The following is a 19,505-nucleotide window of genomic DNA, read 5'->3' on the forward strand; positions in this document are numbered from 1 at the left end:
ACAACTTAATTGGCTAAACTTATTTGAATAGACTGAACTTACAATTTTAAGGCAGCAGGGTAACACATTATTTTAAGTTGACTCAACAAATACTTTTTTTTTTTTTTTTTTTTTTACAGTGTACTGTCTTATTTTCTACTGTTTAAAAAAAAAAAAAAAAAACAGAAAAAAGGGCTAATCTGAATCAAATGATTCATGAACCCGCTCCGGAGTTCCAATTTAAATGAAAGGTTTGCGTTCCTGTTCTGAAAAATCATTAACGAACCATCATTTTAGATCAGGACTGCAAATTATTGACTTAGATTGTAACTTCGCGCATTGCGAATCAGTTGATTTAGATCGGGACCTAAAAATCACGTATCGCGATTCATTTGATTTGAATCATTCAATTTGCAAAATAATTCATAAACCCATCTAAATCAAATGATTCGCGATATGCACTCCAAACTCCCGATCCAAGTCAAATGATTCGTGAACCCGCTCTGAAGTTCCAATCAAAATCAAATGCTTCGCGATTCATGCTCCAAAGTTCCGATATGAATAATGATTTGTGCTACGCGAAGTCCCGATCTAAATCGAATGATTTGCGATTCACACTCCGAAGTCCTGATCTGAATCAAATAATGTGATATAGGGCTGGGTATTGTGACCAATTCGGCGATTCGATTCGATTCTTATTTTTATGGTTTCGATTCGATATCGTTTAGCTATCAATATTTCATTTAAAATGTTAGTTTTGCAGACATGGGATCCATATTTTGATATAAATGCTGGTAACTGAAACTCTCCTACTTAAGTTTATTACTGAAATACACATCTACATTAATAATAGGGTGCACACAGTTGTATATTTTAAACAACTTTTATTTTAAATGAACACTGTAACAAGAAGTCATAAATATGTGCATCCATTGTACACCATGTAAACAAACTGCAAAATGCACATTACTGTAACAAAATAAAAAGACTGTAAATGTGCAACAGTAATATCTATTGAGAACTTCAAACATGTTTAAGAAATAGAACATTTTTCTAAACTCAAAACGTTCAAAACAGGCCCATCATAAAGCCCTTGTCTGTGTATACAAAACATTCTAACTGTCCATAAAACTAACAGTTCTTAACTACAGCCTAATCATTTTTGATCACCAGATTTTTCTGCAAAAAAAAAAAGCAGCTGATGGTGACACCTTCAGGACGAGAGGGGAATATTCATATCCTCTTACGTGAAGCACGTGCATTAAGAATCGATTCGGGGATTTCCCGAATTGATATCGTTGCGTTAAACTGAAGATCGATTAAAATCGGAGAATCGATATTTTTTACCCAGCCCTAATGTGATACACGAAGTGCTGATCTAAATCAAATGATTAGCAATATGCACTCCAATGTCCCGATCAGAATAAAATGATTTGTGATATTTGTGATTTAAAGTCCCAATCCAAGTCAAATGATTCAAATGAAACCGCTGAAGTTTTGATCTAAATCAAATGATTCGCGCTCCGAAGTCCTGATCTGAATCAAATGATTTGTGATACGCAAAGTCCCGATCTAAATCAAATGACATGCTATACGCGATTTGAAGTTCCAATATGAAACAAATGAATCACAATCTAATTGGAGAGCTTCAAAACAGTTATTTTACGACGCAATGGTTTAACTGATTCCCATCACTATGTGCTTTTTAAAATCATTACAAGCGATGTTGAAATTTGACAATAAATGACTCTTTCAATTTGTTTTGGGTTTTGCTAGTAAATCACATTAAATGAATGATCGAAGTCATGAGTTTGAATCAACTGGACCGGTTCACCTATTCCTCTTTTTGCGTCTTCAGTTATGTTTATACAACATTGTCAGAACTGCTACTGGCTTAGCTTTGATAGTTTTCTGACATTAACTGAAATAAGCGAAAAAGGTATGATGTATTTTTGAATTGCGTGAAAACATGTGCTTATTGAAAAAAAATTAAACACTTATTTTATAGACACATTGTCTTTTAATGTACCTTTTTCCAGTACCTCTTCAGGAATATTGATACATTAAGGATTTTCCAGGCCTTAAATTTCAAAAAGTCAAATTTAAGTACTTCAAGCATCTTGCACAAACCCTGAAACATTTTGTATAACAAGTGCAAAATGAGTTTTGGTGGCACTAGTGGAAAAAGTGAGTGGTGAAGTGTCAGAAAATGTTAATAGATGGCCTAAAAAAAAATACCACCTGCCACATTTGAGACCGACAGGAAGTTGTTTTCAAAATTCTGGTACCAGTAGTCATGGTACATGCTAAGAGCTCTCAAGAGCGAAAGCCTGATTTGTAAGTGAATTATGAAAGAACATACCAGATTGCCATTCAGTGACAGAAACACATTAATAAAGTCACTGAACCGCGAAACAGAGAATAGATGATATACAGCACTTCTTCTTCTGAGACATACAACTCATATTAGGGCTGGGCGATTTGGCCTAAAATCAAAATCTCGATTAATTGAACATTTTAACTTGATTACGATTAATGAACGATTATTTTATTTATTAATAAAATTATATTTAATTATATTTATATAATATTTATTTTTTGCCCTCATAGTTCACTGACAAGTAGGGATGCACCGAAATGAAAATTCTTGGCCAAAACCGAAAAAGAGGAAACCAAGGCCGAAAACCGAAACCCCGAAAGAATTATGCCAATTATTAGTACCATTCCATTTATGACTATGACTGTGTACTAATCTTACTAGAATCAAGGCATTGCAATTGCATACATTAATATTAAAGTTTCAAAGAATAAATCAATTATATTAATTTAAACAATTATTATCAATCAAGTATTTTATTACTTGACATATACATATTTTACTGCCTTTGTTTAAATTGTTTAATCGTTTACATTTTTATAACATTATCTTCTGGATCCATCACATCATAGACTGTAAAAAAAAAATTCACATTTACAAGTCTACGCGTTTCTCTTCCAGCAGGAGGCGCTGTCAGACTGGTATACAAAGCAGCGCAACAAATGACTTTGAAACGTGCAGCGCTCAGATTTATTCAATTGATAGCCTTTTGAAGTTTCATCATTTCTTGTCTTTCAGTCCCCACATTTAACACCTGAAATCATAATTAATACTTTCTTAACCCCTAATAACACTGCAGTTTTCAATTAAAATTAAGAGCTTTATTTCAAGAACCGATTTTCTGAAACAAACCTTGCACAATATACGTTTCTTTTTATACGTTTCCCACCATATTCAGGGCACAAGGAAAATATTAGGGGACTAAATTAATATCAGCATATGAAGTATAATCGTCTCTCATTGTCTCTGAGAGAATGCACGTCAGATGCTGAAAATCAGTTTTCACTTTCATTTTAACATTGCGCAGTTTTCACGTTGCTTGTGTGATATCCATTGACTCACCTCCATGGTTTAAAACATAAATATTAATAAAAATACAGTATTAAAAGACATATCTTTAAAATATTGTGACGTAACACCAACGTAAAGCTAATGTTTTTCACTCACTGAAAGCTACATCTTTGTCTGGATCTCTGCTCTTATCACTGCACGCACGACTGCAGACACAACTCCTCTGGAAATTTCGGCAAAACAAGTTTTGCAAATCGCTATCCGTGGGTCTTTCCATACGTCCACACCGCAGACGTGTTGCTTCAGACAAGCACGTGCAGGCTGCGGTTTCTGTTTGTGTCAACATACTGTTTCGGCCGTGTTGTTTCGGTGATAAAAGTCTTTCGGCCGAAAACCGAAAATGCACTTTCAAAGTAGAAAATAAACACTGTCTTCTAAACAAAATTACTCTTGTATATCCTGTAAATTTTTTAAGCTCTCCATGGACATGTCGGCGGAATAACGTAATGTAACGGAGCGGGGTCACGTGACTCCACACGCGGTACTGTTTTTAAAGGGAAAGTAATCGAAATAATCGACCTGGAAACATTTGATCGATTATAGGTTCTGAATGTCGATTTCGATTATTTTTCGATTAATCGCCCAGCCCTAACTCATATACAGTTTCACTCTCAATAAACAACGATTGTCTTTAACTTGACAACCTTACATCTGGTCAAACTGGTTGATTTCAAGAACGGCCCATAGACTCACATTACAAAAACCATTTGATATTCTGTAACTGAATGTAATGTGCTAAGAAAAACAGAGTCAATGAGTTGTCAAGTGAATCAATGTTACTTCCTGATTGACTTCTGAAGAAAGCACAGCATAAAAGATGTTAATCTGATAGATCTCAGCTGGATCGCATGCACCTGCAGGCAGCTGTTTTCACAGTGTCTTGTAAATAAAAAAAAAAAAAGTGTCATCAAGAACAGAATTGGAGGAAAAAAGCTATTTTCAGTGAAACACGAAAAGCTCTGATCTAAGAGGTGATACTGAATGAGATACCTCATTTAGCCCCAATTCTAAGTGGTACATGTTCACTTCCCAGAAAGCACTGCAATGAGTTCAGTGGAAAAAAAAGAAAGAAATGCTGGTAAGCATACTTTTTTCATTCAATCCCAACTAAATTAAAACATTTTTTAAAGGGTATCCGTTTAAAAGTTCAATCTGAAAATGTACGGTTTTACGCAACTTGTGCACAATATTTCATTAAATACAAAATATTAAAATGTGATTTTGAAACAATTCTATACTAAAAACGCACCAATTATAAAGTTCAAATAACTATTTTACCCAATATTCGAGTGACTTCTCATTCACTATTAGAAAGTATCAAGAATTGAAAAGCTCAATCCAAATAAAAATGTTCTATTTTACCCAGCAACTGTGTGCAACATTTCTTTCAATACTGAACATTAAATCTAAATAAAAGTTACCTATTCCCATATTTCCCCAATATTGCAAAACTCAAAAAAGTCAATACTGAAAATATCAATTAAAAAAATTACATTTAAACAGAAATTGACTATTTCATCTAATATATGTGATTTCATTCAATACTAAAAAAATATGATCAGTCAAATATTGTTTAAATTTGACTAATTTCTCATTCAACATTAGAAATTATTATCTGATAGTAAGAAATGTACTATTTTACCCAATAACTCTGTGCGATACTTTGTTCAATACTGAAAATCTAATCTAAATAAAAATTAACAATTTCCCCCAATATTTGTAATACTGTCAAGACATTAAGTCAATACTGAAAGTACCACCAACTAAAAGGTTAAATCTAAATAAAAATGTGTTATTACATTCCTGATACTTTTAGTATTGATTAAAAAATTACATCTAAACAAAACAACCATTTTACCCAATATTTGAGCAATTTGTCATTTAAAATTAAAAAGAAACAACTAAAAAAAGTTCAATCTAGGGATGCTCATTTCGGTTAATTTTCCTGACCGACAACCGCTGCTCGTTATCCGAACATTAACCGTTAACTGATAAAATTTGAATAATAAATTAGTTTAAAATAAAAATAGAATGCACGAGTATCTGTGATGATATATTAAAAATACAAACAAATGTTTTATTTTAACGTGCAAACAGCAGCATACAGAGCAACAACAAAAACTGTATTGACATATACTTAAATTATCACGCATCAGCAGCGCTTCTGAGAACAGAGAAAATCTGAATGAAAAAAATAATAATAATATAAATAGGCCTACACTAAATATGTATAAATTAAATAACTACCTAATTAAGATGACAAAACTAAAACACACTGAATCCTTTTATGCGCTTTGAAGAACTGTACCGGTCTTATTCTTCTCGTCGGACATAAAAATATATAGCAGGCCAGCCAATACCTCAGTGTGCCTAGTTTTTAACATGTCCACATGCTGTACGGATAGGCAGGACCGCTGCCTGTTAACTCTTAGATCCGCGAACAAAACACCATCACAAAAACCCTTTCAATTTGCGGTTCGGGACTTCCATCCACTGTCATATGCGTGAGGAGCAGCGCGTGTTTTACAGCGTTCAGCAATAGCCAATCACAGACATGTATGTTGATTTGATGATCAGTGGCCAATCAGAGGAGGCTATGTTACAATCCACTCACCAACCAAAGTGCCGATTTCAGTTTTGCTGATTTCTACACTTTCGCGAACTCTCTTATTAAAACAAAGAAAGTGTTGCCAATATATAAATAAGAGATTTATTGTGCAGTGTAAAGGTTATTTTATTACTTTTTAATAACTTTATGAGATTGCGATGAACTACTCTAGGATGAGTGATAGCTTTCCAGTGATTGTAACGGCAGCGCCTATTGCGCACTTTCTAGACTGTAATTCATTCAGAATTTGAATACATTCACTCACGGATTCACTCTCTGATAACCCAATAACGCCACTTGCCATTGAGTTGCATATACTACATCTGTTTACTAAGTAAAGGTGAAGCGAAATATGTCTGTACAGCCACACTGCATGTGTCGACACGCGCGCGTGAGTAAACAGATAACTTACAAATAGCATTATTTCTTTCACCATGCAGCAAATGTAAAAAAAAAAAAAGAGAATAGAAAAAACCCTTTTAAACCGTTTAACTGATAGTAATAATCGGTTAAAATTCTTACTGTCGATTAACGGTTAAACGGTCAATATGAGCATCCCTAGTTCAATCAAAATAAAAAATATACTATTTTACTCAATTTACTCAATACATCTTTCAATACTGAAAGTTAGGCCTAAATCTAAATAAAAGTCAACCATTTTCCCCAATATTTGCAATACTTAAGTCAATACTGAAAATATCAAATAAAAAAAGTTCAATTTACATACCAATTGACTATTTCATCCAATACCTGTGTGATTTCAATACTAACAAATATGATTCAAATTAAATTTAAACAAAACAACCAGTTCACCTAATATTTGATTGATTTCTCATTCAACATTAGAAAGTATCAACTAATAAGTTCAGTTAAAAAAAAAAAAAAAATGTACTAATTAATAACTCAATTTGTCATTCAATATGAAAAGGAATCAACTGAAAAGTTAAATCCAAATAAAAATGTACTAGTACTGTAGGTTTTGGCGAGTTATCTCGCAAACGTAGTCTTAAATGAGTTAGAAATTCTTAAATGACAATAAAGCATCAGATCCGCGTCATGTGCATCAGGTTTTAAAGAGACAGTGTGCTTTTAAAGTGAAACCTGCTGAAGTCTGTCATTGATGTTAAAGTGCCCCTATTATGCCTTTTCAAATATGATATTTCATGTAGTGTGTCATGTAGCTGTATGTGAACATAAACTATCTGCAAAGTTGTGACGCCGACAGTGCACTATAAATGAAGTTTTTGTCTAACAAAAAAAAGAGTCGGCTCACATTCGCCTAAACGAGTCGTCAGCAATTCGAATCTTTTTTCTGTAACGGCCACACGTCACGAGCTACACATTTGCGTAATGTCCGCCCACGTTCAATTTCGCGAACAACTTGCCCGCCCACAAACAGTAGGCCTACCATTTTCACGTGGATTAACGTTACATCATGTCAAGAAGACGCCCTGCGAGGGAATTTGTTTTATATGCCCTTCCGAAAGATGAAACTACCAAGGATGAGTGGTTAACATTAATTTTTTCAACACCTCAGCAGTCCAATGCCAATCTTGTGTTGTGTTCAAGTCATTTTACTGATGACTGTTTTTCCAATCTTGGGGAGTAACGTTACAACGCGAGATTCACCAAACGCTTGGTTTTAAAAAATGGATCAGTGCCCAGTTTATTTGGACCGGCTTGCTCCTCTGAACTTCTACCTGTAAGTATGATTAATAATTGATGATTGTATTTTCTAGCGATCGTTCAAAATACGTCTTTGTGTACGTTATGGTGTGTAACAACCCCGCACATGTCTTGGTAACCGGCTAACTTGCGTTTCTGTAGTTCTGTTGTTCAGCTGTGAGTGCAATGTAGTCTAAAAATTGTGATTGATGCAGCTTGACTGTCTGTCTGCCTTATTAGTTTAAGTAATGATAATGATAAACGATGGCTTAACGCAGTGTTATGGGTTGTACGTTACAGTGTTGAAGTTCACAACGTAGAGGTGTGCCCGGTTCGCTTACAAAAGCAAATTGCAAGCACTTCCCACAGTTATAATATGACACCCACTGAGAAACGTCCTGCTCCAGTCGTGCTTGCAAAACAGTTTCTTGTCTATGTGCCACTTCAACCGTTTCATCGTCAGACTCCGGCTCGAATTGATAGGGTAAAATCGAGGCTATCTTTTCTACGCATTAACAGGTCTCCACAGCTGTCATTCAGTTATGCCAATGGGCGTTTCGTTTTGCGCTGAAGCGGTAGACCAATCCAAAAGGACTGCACCATCTGACCAATCACAGCAGTGAGGGCTCACGGAAAGGAGGGGTTTAGAGAGACTGATTCTTCGAACTGCTTCACACGAGTCGTTTACGAATCATTTAGAAACGGGGTAAAATTAAATCTAATTTTTGAGAAAACTAAAGTGTTTTTTGAACTTGCATACATGTAAACCTGTTTTAAGAGACTATTACAACAATATTAACTACCTTTAACATGGCATAATAGGGGCACTTTAATCAATGAAAAAACAGAAAACACTCGACTGCTCTAGTTGCCGATTAACTTTTGTAGCTTGAACGAAGATGAATCTGTATAGTTTATGAATATACAATTTATAGCTTATGTGAAGATTGTTTTAAAATCACTTAAATTAAAAGTTGTTATATATTTCAGAGCTTATTAAATGTTAAAAATAATGTCTTTCAATTATACTGTAATGTTGAATGGCTATAATTAATAGATAACGTTGAGGGAAAATGCATTATAATAGAGACAGGACAAATTAAAAAAAAAAACAAACATTGTAAACATGTTTAGTCATTGTAGTAGTAATAACTGCCTGTTTTTGCAAAAAGAGTTTTATGGCCTGTAAAAAAAAAAAAAAAAAAAAAAAGTCTGGTAAATTGTATCTGGTCACCGGCCATTGGCAAGTGTGGTAAAAAGTTAGTTTTAGGTCCTGTTTGCAAATACTTAGGAAATGATATTTGATAGTTTCAGTATTAACTTAATTTATACCGAAATTGACTATTTCATTTAATATTTGTGTAATTTCAATACTAAAACACCTAATATTTGATTGATTTTCCTCATTCAACATTAGAAAGTATCCACTGAATCAGTTCAGTTCAAATAAAAATGTACTACTTTACTCAATAACTCTGTGTGTTAAAGCTAAATAAAAGAAAATCACATCTTTACATTTTCTGCCGGTCTTAGTATACGATATAACTGCAGAAGAGTCAAGTTTTAAATGGGACAAATATTGAAACTTGTTAGTTATTTTTGAACGTGATGCTATTGGCCTCATAGGATTCAATGATCTATGATAAACTATGCTAAAAGTGATATCACCAGAACAGGAGAACGACTGAATGGATTAAAAAAAAGAAAAAGAAAAAAAACTCAACTTATTAACTCGAGAATGAGCCTATTTCTTAAAAAAAGTGGAGTGTTCCTTTAAAAAGTACAAATAGGTTACTAATCAGGATTGATTTAAGTTGTTTTGAGGATGTGAAACTTCTGTCATTAATTACTCATCCTCGTGTTGTTCCAAACCCGTAAGACCTTTGTTCATTTGCAGAACACAAATTAAGAAATCTTTAATGAAATCCAAGAGCTTTCTGACCATGCATAGACAGCAACACAACTGACACATTCAAGGCCAAGAAAGGTAGTAAGAACATTGTTAAAATAATCCATGTGACATCAGTGGTTCAACAAGAAATTAAAGGAAATCAAGACTAATATTTCACAGCCAACTATTTCAAACACTGAACAAATGTTTTCTTGCATGATACAACCTTGTTATTTGTGGCCTGCAGACCCCTGACCGTACCCGTGACCCTATGTGCTGCAGATCCCATCTCACGTGGTCTAATGAGGACTAAGCCATGTCACTGACCACAAAGTTCTCTAGCTAACCTCTGACCACAATGGGATGTGACAACTTCCACTTGGGGGCTAAATTCCTTTTATTTGCGGAAGCCAGAGGTCAAGCCCACCAGCTGCAATCACGCTAACAGGAGCCTACAGTCCTGAATACCCCTCCATCCCTAGCTCCTGGGCTCTTTCTTCTCAGCGTATGGAGCGACTAAAAGTTTGATGTCAATTTCAGTGGCGTCCCAGCAATCACCGAACGCACGCTACATTATTACCGTTATGCTCTGTATCACTCAGAACCAAAACAACAGATGTTGATCATGCTTCATTTCTCTGGAATATTCATGATGCAATAATCGGACGCATATCATAACACGATTTCTTCTGCGGCCTTTGACAGTTCGTCAACATCACGATTCAGTCGAGAAAAGACACGTTTTTTTTGTAAGTTTGAATGATACAGGCCAATAAACCATTTCAACTCCTTGGTCATGGAAAGAGTGTAATATCTCCAATGTTTTATATAAATCAATGTCAAAATTAGGGGTGAGCAAAATTAACATTTAACCAAATATGTGTGTTTGCAATATTTTAAGAAATAACAAGTACAACCTAACTTAAAATTAAACTATTTTACCCAACATTTTGGCGCGAAAGTAAAAGAAAATAAATAAAAATTCAATCTAACCTAGTTTAACCAATATTTATGTGCAGAATTTCATTCAATACTAAAACGTATCAATTAAAAGGTTCAAGCTACATAAAGATACTATTTCAACCAATATTTGATATTTGTGTGCAACATTAGTATTTAAAGAAAAGCATAGATTAAAAAGTTCAAGTTACATGAAATTTGAACTAATTTAACAATATTTATGCCCAATATTACATTCAATTCTAAAGTTTGAATTAAATTTCATAAAAAAAAAATACTTAACCATATGTTTACCACATCTCATTCAATACTAAAAAGTATCAATTAAAAAGTTCAAGCCACATTAAAATGTATTACAATTCTAACCAATATTTAAGTGCAACATTTTAGCATTGAAAAAGTATCAATTAAAAGGTTTAATCTACATAAAACTTTCACAATTTTAACCAATGTTTAAATGCAACATTTTAGCATTAAAATAAAGTAACAATTAAAATGTTCAGTCGACATACAAAATACTATTTACCAATATTTCTGTGCTAGATTACATTCTATACAAATTTAATGAAAAAGTTTAATCTATATAAAAGTTACTTTTTAACCAATATTTTGTGCGACATTTCATGCAACACTAAAAAAAAAAACAATTACAAAGTTCAAACTACATAAAATTGTACATTAACCAATATTTAAGTACATTTTAGTATTAAAAAAGCATCAATTAAAAGGCTCAATATACATTAAAAATATACCATTTTACCAATATTTGTGTGCAACATCTCATTCAATACTAAAAAAAGTTTTTATCAAGCTACGTAAAAATTATACTGTTTTAACCAATATTTAGTACTGTATGAAAGGTCTCAATTAAAAGTTTACACTACAGCTAAACATTGTTACTAATAATATTAGTAATGAAAAGTACTAATATTACAACATTAAGAAAGTTTCAATCAAACAGTCCAATCTGCATAATAATGCACTATTTTACCCCAAAAATTTGCTAAATTTACTCGATTCCTAGTATCGATGTCAATAAAGTCAACCATTTAGATGCCAAACATATTTATTCTGTCTTTTTACAAACCATTCTGCCGCAGCTGAACAAAAATCAGCAGCCTACAGAAACATTTGGCTATGGTTTTAACTAAATTACTTAATGTAATTAATTTCAAACATTAAATCATTATCAGTGATAAAATAAGAAAAAAACAAATCAATTAGCAATAGCATAAACACAACTGAACAAATTTCAGGTACAAAAATTGAAATCAAAAGCTTATAAACACTACATAATTTTCTTTTTACAAATAAAATAATGATTCATCCTCATTAAAAAGTTACGAAAGATCAATCAAAAACAGTTAATGACTTTTTGTTCTTTGATTAACATTAATGACAGGCTGGAACCAGTTCTCAATACCCAACCCTACTAGTCATTGGTTAACTGTCCTGTATAATATCTGCCAAAAATCTATATAAAATACCAACTTTACTAATTAACTAGTAGCAATTAAAAGTGACAAAAGAGAGAGAATTCAGCCATGGTGACTGTGAACCGAACAGAAGTCACAAAGGGGCACTCAGTGGGGCCGTTTATTGATGTTGGCCGTTCTTGCAGTGAGGAGCTCTCAGAAACCTTGAGAGGACTATTCTCCACCACACCTACCATTAGGGACTTCCCTTCTCTGAACTCCTTCTACGCTTCAATTCATCAATTGCCCTTCACCTCTTTCATGAAAATACATCTGTAAAACTCAAACCATCTTATACCACTATCAGCCGGCGCTTCTTCCTCAGAACACAGAGCAGAACTTAAAGAGAATGTCTTTGGTGAATCTTTAATGGGGCGCAAAGGATCTGCCCTTTTCATGCGAGATAAGGGTGCAGAAAAAACCCTGTAGTTGTACGAAGATCGTAAGGCTTGGTTTGCTCTGTACTGTATGTGAAGGCTTATGCCACATTCACACAGTGATTTCACCATTGAAGATTGGTGTAATATTAGTGGCCAAAGGTAGCTAAGAAATCAAATTTCATTGGTGTAAATGTAATATTTCAAACTAAATGTTTGAAAAAAACAAAAAACAGTAATTTTTAGTGAATCAAAAATATGCAGCAGAATAAGTGTAGTCTAATTCATGGATGAATGACTCTTGAATCAAAAACAGAGCAACCAGTCTAGACAGAATACTGAATCAAATGACTCTTATGAGCTGATTCCTTTACTGAATAGTAAAAAGAAAATCATAGACAGTACTGGGTAGTAACCAATACATTCCAAAATATTGCAAACATACTTTTCAGTGTTTCCCCTACCATTATCTTAGGGGGGCGCCGTGCCACCCCAACGGCACCCCCCGCCCCCCTTGAACGTCAAGTTCATTTTATTTTGGATATACCGCCAGATCACAGTTTAAGTCATTTAAGGTTATCTTTCCTATAGAACATGTCTATACATTGTTCTTTTATTAAACAAACTAAATAGCCTTATGTTATGTATCTTATTTACACAAAAGCATTTCATTTCTGTCTCGCGGTCGCGCGTTTACAATGTCTCCTCCCCGAAAACACAGACGGGTTCACGGACTCCATTCATAAAAACGGAATTTACTATAGTGCGGAATGCCACGGAATTCGTCGATTTTTGGATTAATAAACCAAAAGTTATTCTGTCACTTTATTCAAATCGCGATATGGACTAGTGTCTGTGAAAACTGAGATGCAAAAAGACCATTTTAATATGAATCCTGCATGTTTCGTTTGCCTCTGTATGTATGAATGGCGAAGACGTGTTTTTTTTTCTATACGCATACTGAAGCACACGTAATTTTTGGCATTTGCATCTCACATGAACAGATAAAATCAAACTCCAAAGCTGTCACTTTTACCGTTTCATTTGAGAAAACTAGCATCATACCATACTGTACACAGAAACTTCACGGCAACTTGTCCAAATAAAAGTACGGTTTAACATGTAACAGAACTATATCAGTATTGTATTACTTTTGTACAGTATAATGTAGGTGTTTATATATTCCTATTTAAATAATTTACATAAAACAATAAATATACGATGAAAAATAAATATTACAACAAGAATAACCACTTAATTGTAGAAAAAAATACTACAATATTATTTAAACGTTTTAAACTGAATATAATTTTTCTTCCATGTATTGATTTTAACAGTAAACCTCTGTTTGTTTGCCAAAAATTAAAAGGGTTTATTTTTCATTTAATTAAAAAGAAATAAATGTTAATGCTTTCATTTGATTATCAGAAAAATTAAAACACACAAGAATTTCTAAAAAAAAAAAAAAAAAAAGCAAAAGATTGCAGAACCCTATTGTTCAAAATGTTAAAATACAGAGATTTGGACTTATTTTTTCACTGAAATAAATGTTTTCGTTATTACACAAAGTAGGCTAAAGTACTAGAAAAAAGTAACTACCGCATACGGAGGACAACTGAGAGACTCAGATGCAACTATTACAGAAGCTTCAAATGCTCACTGATGCTTCAGAAGGAAACACAATGCATTAAGAGTTGGGGAGTGAAAACTTTTGAACAGAATGAAAATGAGTATATTTTTCTTATTTTGCCTAAATATCATTTTTGTTTTTTTTAGTACTGCCCTTCAAAAGCTTTAGAAGATACTTAAATATTTCCCAGAAGCCAAAATACGTTACATTTACCCTGATCTTCAAATTAATAATGTCACAATTCTTAACAATATGCAACAATTCTTAATGCATTGTTTCCTTCTGGAGCATCAGTGAGTGTTTGAACCTTCTGTAATCCTTGTATATGAGTCCCTCAGTTGTCCTCAGTCTGAAAAGATGGATCTCAAAATCATACAGTCATTGTTGGAAATGGTTAAAATACACAAAAATGTTGATAAACCAAATAATTTGTGGAACCTGAAGGATTTTTCTAAAGAACATCGGGCAGTTTAATGGGGACTTCACTAAAGTCACTAAAAAAAAAAAAAAAAAAAAAAAAAATACAGCTGTGGATCATTCAGGTAACAACACAGTATTAAGAATCAAGTGTGTGTAAACTTTTGAATGGCATCATTTTTATAAACATTTTATGCGAATTACTAGATAAAAAAGTACTAAATAAAAAAAATAACATGGATTTCATATGATCCCTTTTATTTTGGTAAAATAGTTAACATTTTGCAGATTCTGCGAGGTGTATGTAAACTTTTGACCTCATATATGAATTCCATACTCAGCCCTACTGAGTATAAATAAATAATATAAAAACATTTAGATTTATTAGCAAATGACAGAATTTAGAAAGGTCAAGGCAGCACAAAAATCCATTTACTTTAGAATACTTAAGAAAATCTGCCAGTTTCAACAAGACAAGCTAATTAATGATCATGTTGGCAATGAATGCTGAATAATTGCTAACTTTTTTTTTATAAATCTCAATTCAAATATCCAAATTAGCTGCTTAAAAGTGCATCCATTTTGCCAAAATGCCAGTCCTTTCTGCTTATTTCGTCTCAATAATCTAGTTAATGTTTTTAGAAAACTCACGTCTTTTAAAGTCCATCCAATTCCTCTAGTAAAGGCAGCAGATATTGTCTTGTGTTCCTACTATTGTTGTACGTTTAGTGGACAAAGTCGACAAATGGTCAAGACAAATGACACAGTAAAAAAAAAACAAAAAAAAAAAACACTTTGGAGATCATAACCGTGCATTAAAAACACATTTGGCAACATCAAAACATCAATATTAATGAGATTCCCTGGGAAATTTTTGGCCAAGGCCAGCGCGAATAAAAGCACGGCGCAGCGCACGGTTTGACCCGGAGACCTGGAGATAGTAACGTGACAGACTCCTTGTTCAAAGAAACTGGCCTGCTTTCATCTCCGGCTTTTTCCCGAGCCGCACTGGCCCAGGCCATCTGCTTTATTCTAATACGGGGCTTAAAGATGCTGGGTTTTTTTCAAGGCTTCCCAAGTACGATAAACAGCCTTTATGTTGCTCACCCCTGTTTACAGCATGCAGTATGCTGTGCTGTAAAATATTCACTGTTAAACTGTCAACGATGCTGGCCACTCGCCCGGCCTTCACAGTATGGTGGCACTCGCCCTCGGTTTACGGCCCCTCGGCCCCCCACCAATACCTGCTTGCGGCGGGGCCGGGGAACTGGCCCACTTCTCGAGACCTTCCAGAGCAGTTCAAACGCCCCGCGAGCTTCCAGGCTTGGCTTCAGACACATGTAAAGTTTTTTTTATTCACTGCCCTGCAAAGGCACCGCCAAAGGTTTTCGAGTTCCAACTTGGCACGACTTCTGAAAAAAAAAAAAAAAAAAGCCACAGCTTCCTCCTACAGCTCTCGAGCCGGCTGTTTGTTTCCATGACTGATTGAGTGCAGAGAGCAGGGTCCTGTCGCGCAAAATCCCGGAACGAGGGGGTGTTACGTCTCACTCCAGCCACAGACCTCGACAGCCCTTGGGCCGAAGAAACTCGGCGGAAAGCTGATGAGTGTTAGTATGCCAGGCTGGCGTGCCAGGCTATTTGCAACACTAGGGGTATTGCGTATTAAGAGAGACAGGCTTTCAAAACAAACGGCCTCTTGCCTTCTCTCCGTGTCATCCTGTGTGAAATATTAAGTGTCGTTTGCAGCGAGGACGTAGGAAATGCCGATAGCGGGACGTACGAAGACACTGAGGTTGTTCTTTTGGATCACGGCGCATATTTACTCAAGTTTTCACAGATTTTTGTGACAAACGCAGGCTGTCAGCGTCTCCATTACTGTGTTTACAGGGGCATATGCATCGTGTAATTATGCCACGAAAGAGTTCATTTCCTCAGGAAATCTAAAGCAATGAGAGAGGCGAAAAAGGATGGGATGTGCAAAGAGGAAAACTCAAATTGTGTCAGATCAGCCTAAAATTTTATTTGTAATGACATGTTGATAAAGGCAATATCATGAAAATATATACAAGTCCAAATGAGTCAATGAGTTTTTTTTTTGTCTTTTCCAAATATCATCTTCTTCAATAATGATTATAACCATATAATATCTATCCTTGAAACACCTATCACTCGACCAAAATGAGTTTTGCAATGGCCAATACCATATCTAGACGGTTGATTGGCTGGTATGTTATATTATGAATAATGTCCAATGAGACAGACATTTTTTTTTTTTAAATAAGGAAATTAAATTTAAAACATTAAGGCCCAGTTTCATAGAGAAGACTTAAGACCTAAGCCAGGATTAGGTCATAGTTCAATTAAGACATTTATGTAGTTTTTATAAACATGCCTTAGAGAAAAAAAAAAAAAACATAACTGGTGCACATCTTGAGCAAAAACAAAGGCACTGATATATTTTAAGGTCAGTCAGTACAAGTTTCTTTCAGATGAAACAGCTCAGACTTACATTTTAGTCTAGGAAAGACAATTAGTCTTTGCATAGACTATTAGTCTATGCAAAAACATGCTCATATAAACTTACTGCAATACTGAATGACTTGCTGAATATTGCAATATTGAGTGTTGAGTGGCTGATATGTTAAGCTATATTATTAATCATTATTTTTTAATGATGTTGAATGAAACAACAAATTAAACTGATTAAATTAATTACACAATAATTGCTTTCAAGACATTTTTAGACTATAGAAGGTATGCACTTGCATCACGATTTAGTCAGACACCTGTATGTGCAGCCATATCAGCGATACTGCACAGTTAATGCTGTCTAAACCATGGAAAAAAAACATGTGGAAAACGGCTAAATCATAAAGAGAAGGACTTAGTAAGCAGGAAAGGGTGCAATATTTTGACAAACCAAAGGTAATAGGTGGTAAAGATATGTACAAGCAGTATGAATAAAGATATTAGCCTAATATTTCACAAACCTGGCCGGAAATGATAAGAACAAACTTGAATATTGTCAAGATTCTTGCCCAGGAAATCCTGGTTTAGTTTGGCCAACCACAAAGTTTTTTGCTCTTTTCCTTGATTTGTTAAAAGTTTTGGCAGTCTACAGTACTCCAAATGTTTTTCCCAGGCTGCCCGATTAGTACAGCCCAAAACATGACAAAAGTTGACCATTTTCAGCAGCAATAATAAGCAAAATATGCAAGTTTCGTTTGGTTCAGTGGCATTGTTTACATTCACCTTTAAAGTATATAATCTTCTCCTAAAGAACTTTTGAGTGTGTAGCAGACGAGTAAGCAAGTTTTGGCATATGCTACAACATCATAAGTGCCTTTAATGGACCCTGCTTTTGCATCCTGTCACCATCACATGTCAATCATCTCAGTCAGCTAAAGTCATCACATACACACTTAATTCACACATCGATTTTTCTTATCAATACACCCGTTTTCATTTCAAACACTATTTAGGTCAACCAGCATGTGAATTGGTCCATCATCAGTGCTACAATCTATCCAACAAATGGGGTATTTTGAGTTTTAAACTCTTTTTTTTTAAGATGTTCACTCCATATTTTGCAAAACTGAGAATTGTGTCATAATCTCATGTTGCTTCATGTGGTACGACTTCCTTTCTTCTGTGGAACTCAAATAAATGTTAGCCAGAATGTTGTGACTGACAACTTTGGTCCTGCTTTACTATCATTGCATCGTCTTTCATACAACGACAGCCAAAAGATGACTCAGACCTCGTTCTAATATCAGATTTTGTGTTTCACAGAAGCATAACACGTGTTTGGAAAGACATGAGAGTGAGTAAATGATAGCTTTTGGAGTGAGCTACACTACCAGTCAAAAGTTTTTGAACAGTAAGATTTTTTATGTTTAAAAAAACTGTAAAAATTAGGGATGCACCGATCCGTATCGGCCGATCACTTGCGCGTTTTGTCAGTAAAGCCGGTTCTGTAATCAGCGGTAAATGCCATCAGGTGCGTGATTTCACGTTGAGCCTTATATATTACACACAGCCGTTGTTTACCGACGAGCTGCGCAAATCAATGTTCATTATCAGTGTGAATGTGCGCAGCTCGTCAGTGAACAACGGCTGTGTGTAGTATATACGGCTCAACGTGAAATCATGCACCTGATGGCATTTACCGCTGATTACAGAACCGGCTTTACTGACAAAACGCGCAAGCATGATCGGCCGATTCGTATCGGTGCATCCCTAGTAAAAATATAAATATATTTTTTTTACCATTTAAAATAACTGTTTTCTATTTAAATATATTTTAAAATGTTATTTATTTCTTTGATCAAAGCTAAATTTCAGCAACACCACTCCAGTCTTAAGTATCACATGATCCTTCAGAAATCGTTCTAATATGCAGAATTTTTTATTTATTATTATCAATATTTAAAACTATTGAGTACATTTTTTAAAGACTCTTTGATTAACAGAGAGATCCAAAGATCAGCATTTATCTGAAATAAAAAGCTTTTGTAACATTACACACTACACCATTCAAAAGCTTGTCAGTATTTTTTTTTTTTTCGAGCAAAAGAAGATAAAGACATTTATAATGTATAACAGATTTCTATTCCAGATAAATGCTGTTCTTCTGAACTTTCTATTCATCAAAGTAATGTTTTCAACATAATAACAATATTAAATGTTTTTGAGCAGCAAATCAGAATATCAGAATGATTTCTGAAGGATCATGTGACACGGAAGACTGGAATAATGATCCTAAAAATTCAACTTTGAAACCATAAAAATAAAATACATTTTAAAATATATATTTAAATAGAAAACAGTTTCCAAAAATCACAGGAAGATTCTAAAAAATCCTGGAAAGTTTCCAAAATTTCTGAAATGTTTCCGAAATTTACTGGAAATTTTCCACATTTCTGCAACCCTACTTTGGATTAAATAAATGCAGGCTTGGCAAGCAGAGGAGAATCAATCAATAAAAACTACTGTTCACAAACTTTTGAGTAATAGTGTATATGCAACAACAAGCTAATCCACAGCCATTATTAT

Source organism: Garra rufa, unplaced genomic scaffold, assembly GCF_049309525.1.
Source record: "Garra rufa unplaced genomic scaffold, GarRuf1.0 hap1_unplaced_118, whole genome shotgun sequence".
In the NCBI taxonomy this organism is placed as follows: domain Eukaryota; kingdom Metazoa; phylum Chordata; class Actinopteri; order Cypriniformes; family Cyprinidae; genus Garra; species Garra rufa.